This window comes from Arachis hypogaea, chromosome 7, assembly GCF_003086295.3.
Source record: "Arachis hypogaea cultivar Tifrunner chromosome 7, arahy.Tifrunner.gnm2.J5K5, whole genome shotgun sequence".
NCBI classification, from domain to species: Eukaryota; Viridiplantae; Streptophyta; class Magnoliopsida; order Fabales; family Fabaceae; genus Arachis; species Arachis hypogaea.
In genome coordinates, this window is record NC_092042.1 from 67,228,189 (window position 1) to 67,238,842 (window position 10,654).

The following is a 10,654-nucleotide window of genomic DNA, read 5'->3' on the forward strand; positions in this document are numbered from 1 at the left end:
AGCCACAAAAGACCACTTAACCAATAACATGCATCCTTGTAGCATTCTTAGGGAGGAACGACTCGGGACTAATACTCTCGGTTATAGATTGTAGATTTGTTTGATGATGGATTTTGCGTCGGTTTAGACTATACTACGATTGATTACTTGATAATTTCTATACCGGCAAAAAATTCATTCGTCAAAATGGCGCCGTTGCCGGGGAATGCGCATGAGTGCCATGTTTTTGGTTAATGTAAATATGTGAATATTGTGAATATGTTTGTCTTTTGTTTGTTTGTTAGTTTTTGTTAGTTTTAAGATCTCTATTGGTTTTTTTTCTATTTGCCACTATGAATTCTCGTCCTTGTGGTTTTGGATATGACTATGACTACTTTGTAGGCAATGAAAACTTGAATGATGGCTCACATTATGGGATAGACGAATTCTCAGGAAGGGAGCCATATCCATATGAGCAATCACCATGGAAACCTTCCCCTTCAAGTTACTATGATGGTAATCCTTCCTATAATGCATATCATTCCTATGAACATGATGATTCTTATCATGGTTATACCTCTCAACCACCACCATTCTATGCACCGTATTCTCAACCCACACCACCTTATTTCCACCAATTGCCTACATATGATCCAAATCTATATCCCCCTATGCATACCCTTGTGACGATTATGAACAAGCAACTCTTGAATCACCACCACTCCAACATCTTTACCTTCTAACCCAAGTCCCCATGAATGATACACTTGGTATCATTCTTCAAGAGCAAGAAGAGCTCCAAACCGCCTTCACTAGTTTCACCTCTACCCTCCAAGAATTTACGTCCCGTATAATTCCACCATCTACCAATAACCAAAACAACTTCCCACCTCAAAGCTTTGATGAATCCCCTTTCCAACCCTATCATGAATTCCCCTCTCCGCCACAAACCTCCATGGAAGCATATCAATGTCCATTAATCCAAGAGCAATATGATCCTACTTACGTTAGTAAAGCGGAACAAGAATTGAGGGATCGTTTCAAGGAAGAAATGGACCGACTTCAAGCAACCATCCGTCAAAAGATAGATTCTTGGGATTCATATCACAACCGAAATGAGTTCACGGATGATTGTGAGAAAGCAACCAAAGAGGGAGGTATGAGGGAGACTTTAGAATCTCAAGTTGAGCGCAAGGAATTGGAGTATGTATTGCAACAAGCGGAGGTAATGAAGATTGTTGAAAATAAAGAAGTGGAAGAAGACCTAGAGGAGGTTGAACAAGAAGGAAATTCCATCAACGAAAATAACTCTACATCAAGTGACAATGGTGATCTTGTTGAAGCTTCCCCCATCGAATGTGAAATCAATGTTGAGGAGGGTGCGCAACCTCCAACACATGACTTGATCAATGATAAAGGTTTGAAGGAAGTTAGCAAACAAGAAGAATTTAAAGAAAGTTATCAAAAGATGGAAATCATCATGGAGGAGCCAAAGGAAGTGGAACCTACAATGTCAAGACCATTGGATATCTTCCTTGCTAAGTCGCCGTCCCAATCACAAATTGAGTGGGTAATCATCTCATCCTTTAATTTTCTTGGCCCATATCAATATGCATTGTTAGAAACGGACGGCCAACTTAGATCTCTTTGTGGGCTAGAGAGTAAGAACGGATTAGATGTCGGTGGACAATTTGAATCAAGGTGCATAAAGGATGGAATATCAAACTTTGAATCTCAAAGGTGGAGTGAAGCCAAATTCAATAGGAGTAGGATTATGAGTATGAGTTACAAGGAGAATTCAATAAGTTTGTTACCCTATTGGAAGCATGAAGATCAAGAAGAAAAGGAGTTAACAAATAAAGTATGGGACCCCAGAACATACATAGACCACTATCAACTTAAGGGCCCCGTTACTTGCTTAGGCCCCCTTGAAGGCCTTGTACGTTTAAATTGGGATCCCGGAGGCTATTGGAAGTGCAAACACTGGTGGGGATTCGAAGAAGAGTTTAAGCATAAGCCACCCTAGCAAGGACTTCACCAAATGTCCAACTTAAGGACTTTAACTAAAAGTGCTAGGTGGGAGACACCCCACCATGGTAAACTCTTTCCACTCTCTTCTAACCTTGTTTAATAAGTGATTTGAGTTACCATTGTAGGTGGGTTTTCATATCATAATTAGCTTGTTTGTATACATTAGTAGCTAGAATATTAACATGTATGTTGTGCTTAGTAGAAATAGAATAAATCTCAAAACCAACTTGCATTTTAGAAAGTGTAGGTTTTTGACTAAATAAGGAGTTGTAGGCACCATGGGGAGTCTTTGGGCAAGTAGAGCTTTTAGGCATTTTCCTGTCCAAAAAAAAAAAAAAAAAAAAAAAAAAGAGGGGGTGGACGCGCGCGCACGCTGCACGCGCACGCGTCCATGAGCGGATGCATCATCACCCATATTCCAGAAAGTTGGGCCTCTCCTAGGCCAGCGTTGTGCCTCAAGCCCAATTCACTTCACGCTGACGCGCACTACGTGCGTGCGCGTATATACAACTATAGGGAAAAAGCACGCGTACGCGCACCAGCCGCGCACGCGTCGAATTGCTGCTGCACGATCTTACGCCAAGCCCCAGAGAGTTGAGCCAGCACTGGGCTACCCTTAAGCCTCTGGCCCAAATCAAGTCGCGCGGACGCGTACCTTACGCGTGCGCGTCCATATGACAAGAGAAGAAAAGGACGCGTCCGCACGCATCGTGCTTGCGCGCTTTAGGGTAAAATACCAAATGTACGCGAACGCGCACATGCCGCGTACGCGCAGGCCTAGTAGTGCAGCCACCAGGCCATTGACCAGAGAGTTAGGCCTCATATGGGCCAACCTTAAGCCTCCAGCCCAACTCCTTGCACGCGTACGCGCCCGGCACGCGCACGCGGTTTTACCAATTTTGATCATCCGCGCTTAAGCGCGTTGTACGCGCACGCGTAGGCCCCTTGTTTCGTCAATGCACGCGGACGTGCAGGGTGCGCGCCCGCGTCGATTCAAAATGATGATAACCTAAGGAGCGACGCGCAGTGCACAGTCGCGCACTCTCATCAACCTTCCACCATCTTCTTCCCCTCCCTCGCCGCAACCACCTTACCTATCCCTGATCCTCAGGATTAGCATCGAGGACGATGCTTAATCTTAAGTGTGGGGAGGTAGCCGGTGGCATCACTAGATACCAGTGAACATTTTGGCCACTTTGCTAACTATCTTACTTTGCACACTCTTTGTATATATTTGATGTATTTTGAGTTTATTTTAGATACTTTTACTGCTTGATATTTTTACTACTTATTTTGGATTTATTTTGGATTTTAGATATTTTGATGCTTTTGGATATTCTTAGATGTTTTTGATGATAGATTCCGTACTTTTAGTTGAATTTTTCTTTATACATTTTTGCATATCTTTCTTTTTAATTCGTGGTTGTGATTAGAAATCATACTTTGACTTGCAAACACTTAGTCACCCTTTTCGCATAAGAAATTGGTTTTAAGTGAAAAGGAAAGGGTGAACTAAGAAAATTTTTGAATTTTTCAATCACAACAATGCCTAGTCAAACATTGAAAGTTTCCAAGAAGTTTAAATATAGGGCATTAACCCAATTGATTGAAAGAAAATTTCTAATGGAACTTGCTTGAATTTCATACTTTGTGAATCATGTATTGAATTAAGAACACAAGCTTGTGAGACTTGAGCCTATTGATGTGGTTACATTTTATAACCACTTATTTTCCATTCTTGTGTGAATTTGTTCTCTTTCTATGATTGTAATCCTTGATTTGCTTGATTCTATATGTCCATTTATTTCTTGTATTTATGCATTTATATGATTGAGGCCATTACTTCATTAGCCCACTTACCCAAATAGCCAACCTTTTACTCTCCATTGTTAGCCAATTTTGAGCCTATGCTTAATCAACTTATTCTCAATTTAGCACATTACAAGCCCAAGGCGGAAAACCAATAAAAGTCCTTGTTTGGATCTTTGATTAGCCTAGGCTAGTGAGAGTGTTTATTATTCAAAGTTGGTGAGGCTTGGGAACATTGGATGGGATAAAAGGGGTAGTACACTTTCATGTTTAGGAATTGGTACATACTAATGTATTGATTAAATGAATAGACCTTATGCATTGATGCTTTTGTATATAGTTTGACAAAAGAAAAAAAAGAAATGAAAGAAAAAGAAAAGAGAAATAAAAGTGAAAATGAGAAAAACAAAAGAAAAAAAAAGAAAAAAAAAGAGAGAAAGAAAAAGAAGAAAAAAAAGAGAAAATACTAAAAAGGGGACAAAACGCCCCAAGTGAAGTCAATAAAAAGGAATCAATGCATAGGTGTTATGAATCAAAATAGGAAATGCATGAATATGTAAGAAAAAGTGAAGAATGGGTAGTTAGAATAGTTTGAACTTGTATAGGTCATTATATAGTTAGGTGGGGAAGTCTATGCTAATCAAAGATTCAAATCCTAGTCCACTTAACCATAAATGATCCTACCTTGACCCTAACCCCATTACAACCTAAATGAAAGACCTCATGATGAATGTATGCATGCATTGAATAAATGTTGATTGTTAGAAGAAAATCAAATTTCGGAAAGCTTGATTAGAAGAGAATTGAGTGAATTGACCCTTAAAAACTTGAGTGAATAGAGCGGATACACATATTCGGTGAGGGTTCAAAAGTTCAATCACATGTGTTCACCCATATTATCTATATTCTTGCAAGTTTAAATTCTTTTTGACAATTCAATACAATTGTGGTTTGGAATTAATTCCTGTTACATAGCCTTGTGCTTACACATGCTCTCTTGGCAATTTGATACGTTTGAATTAAGCATTTGCATTTACTTTAGGTAGTTGTATTTAGATAGGACTCATATAGTTTAGTTGCATTCAATAAATGTCATAACCCTTAGTTCTTTCTTATTTTAGCATGAGGACATGCTAAGGTCTAAGTGTGGGGAGGTTGACAAACCCCAAATTGACGGGTTGTTTTGTATTAAGTTTAGAGTGTTTTGATAACCTTTTGTCACATTTAGCCTATGAATTAGCATGGTTTTGTTATCTCTCCCATATTTGTGCTTAAGTGTAAAAACATGCTTTTCAATCCTTATTTTGATGAATTCTAATTTCTCTTTGATTCCATAAGATGCCTTGATGTGTTTGCTAGTAATTACAGGATTGAAATAGGCTAGGCATGGATCAAAGGAAGCAAGGAAGGAAGCATGCAAGTGGAGAGAAGCACAAAAAGCCAAAGAGTTGATCTCGGCCAAGCACGCGTACGCGCACAAGGCGCTCGCGCGCACATCGCAGAATTAGCCAGGGACGCGCACGCGCACCGTGCGCACACGCGTCGTGGTCCGCACGTGATTCTTTTATTGCAACACGTGCCTGGCGATTTTGGAAGGTTTCAGCAACTAACTTTGGCGCCAAAATGCATTTAAGAGCCAAGGATTGAAGGGGATTGACATACATTCACATCCATAGACTAATTTTAGATCCTTAGGTAGATATTTTTAGTTAGTTACATTTGTAGAGAGAGAAACTCCAACTTCTCTCTAGGATTCATCTTCATTTTCTCAATTCTCAACCATTCCTTGGTGAGATCCATTGCAACTCTCAATTTACTTTGTTCATGTTGTAGATCCTCTTCTCTAATCTCAATTAGTGTTTGTAATTGTTCAATTCTCATAGATCTTAGGTTTAACTTTGTTGTTTTGGATTCTATTAATTCCTTGAAGATCTCATTTTCATTGTTGTTCATTGTTGATTCTTGTTGATTTCTTGTGTTGAATTACTTTGATTCTAAATTTCTTCTCAATTTTACTATGTCTTTCATTCTTGCTCTCCAAGTGTTTGAGAAAATGCCAACTTTAGATATGGAGTAGTATCCCCTCACTTGGCCTAGTAGTTGAGTCATTGGAGACACTTGAATAATGGATGTCAATTGTTGATTAAGAATTGAGAATTGCTAATTGACTTGGAGTGCACTAAAGCTAGACTTCCCTAGGGTAAGACTAGGACTTGTGACTCAAGTTAGTTACTTTTACTTGACTTCCCTCTATAATTAGGGGTTAACTAAGTAAAGCAACACTCCTTTGTCATCACAATTGAAGGAAGCTATAGTGATGGAACTTCCAATGTTCAACCTTGGCCAAGGCTTTTAATATTGATTGATTGTTGTTTTCTTTTATTAGCACTTTTATGCCACACTCTTCAAGCCACAAAAGACCACTTAACCAATAACATGCATCCTTGTAGCATTCCTAGGGAGGAACGACTCGGGACTAATACTCTCGGTTATAGATTGTAGATTTGTTTGATGATGGATTTTGCGTCGGTTTAGACTATACTACGATTGATTACTTGATAATTTCTATACCGGCAAAAAATTCATTCGTCAATGGACTCCAATTGTGACAAGAGTGCAAAATTGCTTGGTTCGGATTGCCTTTTGGTTGAGGACCTTGTGGTCACACCTTGAGAAAGGTCTCCAATGATAAAGTCATGAGGATAACCCCTCATAGACTTCCATTCTCTAGGCTTCCTTTGTGGTGGTGGGCTTTGATGAACTTCTGTGGGTCTCATTATTTCAGTTTCTCTTGCTGGCTCAGGAGACAAAATGGAAATGTCTCCTCTATTCTAACGAGACAAAATTGGACTGGCAGATTCTTCATTTTGAGTAGACTTGGGATTTTCTTTGCTTGTTCTAGCTTCTTCACAATCTGAATTATTATCTATCACAGTACTGGGAATTAAATTAGAATCACAAAAAGTAACATGTATGGATTCCTCTAAAGTTCTATGATATTTGAGGTAAATTTTATAGGCTTTGCTAGTAGTGGAGTATCCAACAAACATGCCCTCATAAGATTTTGGATCAAATTTGCCAAGATTTTCTTTGTTATTAAGCACAAAACACTTGCATCCAAAAACATGGAAATACTTAAGATTTGGAGGGGTTCCTTTCCATAGCTCATAAGGAGTTTTCTTTAACCCTTTTCTAATAATAGTCCTATTCAAAATATAACATGCTGTGTTTACAGCTTTAGCCCATAGAAATTTAGGAACCTCATTCTCACATAACATAGCCCTAGTCATCTCTTGAAGACTTCTATTCCTTCTTTCAACAACCCCATTTTGTTGAGGTGTTCTAGGGCATGAAAAATTATGAGTAATTCTAAAGTCATCACAGAATTTTTTAAAGTGTTGGTTTTCAAATTCTTTTCCGTGATCACTTCTCAAATGGGACACTTTTAAGTCTTTTTCATTTTGAATTTTCTTGCAAAGGGTTGAAAAATCATGAAAAGCATCATTTTTATGAGCAAAGAAAAGTACCCAACCGAATCTAGAGTAATCATCCACCACTACTAAACCATAGTGTTTACCTCCTAAACTTTGAGTTCTTGTTGGACCAAAAAGATCAATGTGTAACATCTCTAATGGCCTTTTGGTTGAAATTCCATCTTTTGGTTTAAAAGAGGATCTAACTTGTTTGCCTAATTGACAAGCATCACAAGTAAGATCCTTATCAAATTTGATTTTAGGAATTCCTCTAACCAGATTTTTCTTTACTAGCTTAGAAATTTGGTACATGCTAGCATGACCCAACTTTCTATGCCACAGCCATTTTTCATATTCAAGAGAAGTAAAACATGTTACATATTGTTCTTTCAAGTCCTCAAGAGTTAATCCATACACATTGTTGCATCTTTTAGCTTCAAAAAGAATATCCTCAGTTTTTTCACAAACAACCAAACACACAAACTTTCTAAAAATAACTTCAAATCCTAAATCACACAATTGGCTTACACTAAGTAAATTATGTTTCAAACCATTTACAAGAAGAACATCATTTATACAAGATGAAAAGCTTTTACCAAATTTTCCAACGGCCACTATCTTTCCTTTACCATCATCACCGAAAGTGACAAGTCCTCCATCATATTCATCAAGCTTTATGAAGAAGGTTGTCTTTCCGGTCATGTGCCTAGAGCATCCGCTGTCCATGTACCACATATTTTCCTTCCTCTTGGACGCTAGGCATACCTGATCTATATGATCTGCCATGAGACAAGGTTGTGACTTGGTCTCGGATTCTTCATCACTGTCTGAGTCATTTTCCAAGTCTTTCCATGATGCCATTAGACCCTTCTTCTTTCCCCTTTTTTGCTTCTCCTCCTTCTTTAACTTGGGACAATCAGATTTGAAGTGCCTCATTTCCTTGTAGTTGTAACAAGTTACTTTGCTAAGGTCTTTTTTCATTTTTCTTGAGCTGCCGCCTTTGCCTTTGAACTTCACCATTTTCCTGAATTTTTTGGCAAACAACACAAATTCATTTTCAGAGGAGTTATCACTGGATTCATCATCCAGGGGGTTAGTTACAGAAGAAAAAGCAATTCATTTCTTTTTTGAATCTTTTTTAAAATAAGTGTTTTCAAAAGCAAGAAGGTTTCCTATCAAATCATCACATGTCATGGAATCAAGGCTACTGCTCTCAGAAATAATTAAGGCTTTTGTTTCCCACTTTTTAGTGAGACATCTCAACACTCTTCTCACGAGCACAGAATCAGAATGTGTTATTCCCATAGCATCCAAGCCAACAATGATGGTGTTGAACCGTTCAAATAGTTCATCAATAGATTCTTCTTCCTTTATTGCAAACATTTCATACTCTCTGTTTAACATGTCTATCCGAGTCTTCTTCACAATAGTGGTTCCTTCATGAGTGATTTGCAATTTGTCCCAAATTTCCTTTGCCGTTGTGCATCGTGATACCCATCGGTATTTGATAAACCACTATTTTATGGTTTATCTTGTGCTCAATTGAGTGGTTTTTATCAACTCTTTGCCCACTTATTCATATGATTTGCATGGTTTTACATTCTCCTTCCTGATTTTGTTCTATGACTGAAAATATGCTTCTTTGGCTTTTATTTTCTTTTATTTAAATCCTCTCTTATTATCATTCGATGCTTTGATGTGTATGTTAAGTGATTTCAGGAATTACAGGAAAAGAATGGCTTAGAGGATGGAAAGGAAGTATGCAAAAGTGGAAGGAATACAAGAAGTTGAAGAAATTGCTAAGCTGTCCAGCCTGACCTCTTTGCACTCAAATGGTCATAACCTGAGATATAGAGGTCCAAATGAGATGGTTTCAGTTGCGTTGAAAAGCTAACGTTTGGGGCTTTGATTTGATATATATTTTGCCATAGTGGCCATATAGATAGGCGACGCGAACATGCGCTCTACGTGGATGCGTCGCATCTGCGAATCTCATTCCACGCAAACACGTGGATGACGCCTCCGCGTCACTTTGCCGCGACCTGTATGGACCAGAAAGCGCTGGGAGTGATTTCTGGGCTGTTTTTGACCCAGTTCTTGGCCCAGAAAACACAAATTAGAGGCTAAGAGTGGAGCAGAAGGAATCATTCAATCATTACTCACAATTTTAGGTTTTAGATGTAGTTTTTAGAGAGAGAGGTTCTCTCCTCTCTCTTAGGATTTAGGATTAGGATTCCTCTTAAAGGATTTAGGATTTCTTATTATTTCAACTTACAATTTCTTCTGATCTCCAGGTTCAATATTCCTTTATTTTGACTTCTCTTCTACTTTGAGATACTTTAATGCTTTTATTTATTAATGACTTATGTTGCCAAATTGGCTTATGAATTTCTCCATGTTACATTTGATATCTTTATTAATTCAATTTGAGGTATTTCAGGATTATGATTGCTTTCTTTTATTTATATAAATAATTTAGATTTTTCCCTTTTGGCTTTGGTTGAGTCATTGGAGACACTTGAGTTATCAAACTCATTGTTGATTGAAAATTGGAATTCTTCAAAAATTAATTCGAGTTCCAATAACTCTAGCCTTTCCCAAGAAAAGACTAGGACCTGAGGAATCAAAATTAATTCATCCACTTGACTTACCTTCATAGTTAGAGGTTGACTTAGTGGGAGAAAAATCCAATTCTCATCACAATTGATAAGGATAACTGGGATAGGACTTCCGGTTTTCATACATTGCCAAGAGTTTTATTAGTTATTAATTTATTAATTCTTGCCATCTATTTCTCTTGCTTAAAACCTTTCTCAAACCTAAACACTGTTTTTCCAAAACCAATAATAAATCATACTTCCCTGCAATTTCTTGAGAAGACGACCCGAGATTTGAATACTTCGGTTTATAAATTTATTGGGTTTTATTACTTGTGACAACCAAAACATTTGTAAGAAAGGTTGATTGCTTGGTTTAGAAACTATACTTGCAACGAGAATTTAGTATAACTTCTAAACCATCAATCTTCAGTTCTTCAAAATGGCGCCATTGCCCGAGAATTGCAAACGTGTGCCTTATTATTGGTTATTGTAAATATTTTTCTTTTACTTGTTTATTTGTTCTTGTTTTCCCTTCTTATTTCTGATAACTACTATGAATTCTCACCCCTCTCGCTTTGAGTTTGGTTCTAATTTTGTTGAAAGGAATGGAAGCCATAACAGGACTATGCATCACGGTCTAAGCAATCAAAGATGGATGGAGCCAAGAGGATCTGATCACCCCTTTAGGCAACAACACCCTCCTAGATATCATGGACAGAGACTACTCTACAATGCATACCAAGCTGATAGATATGTGGGACC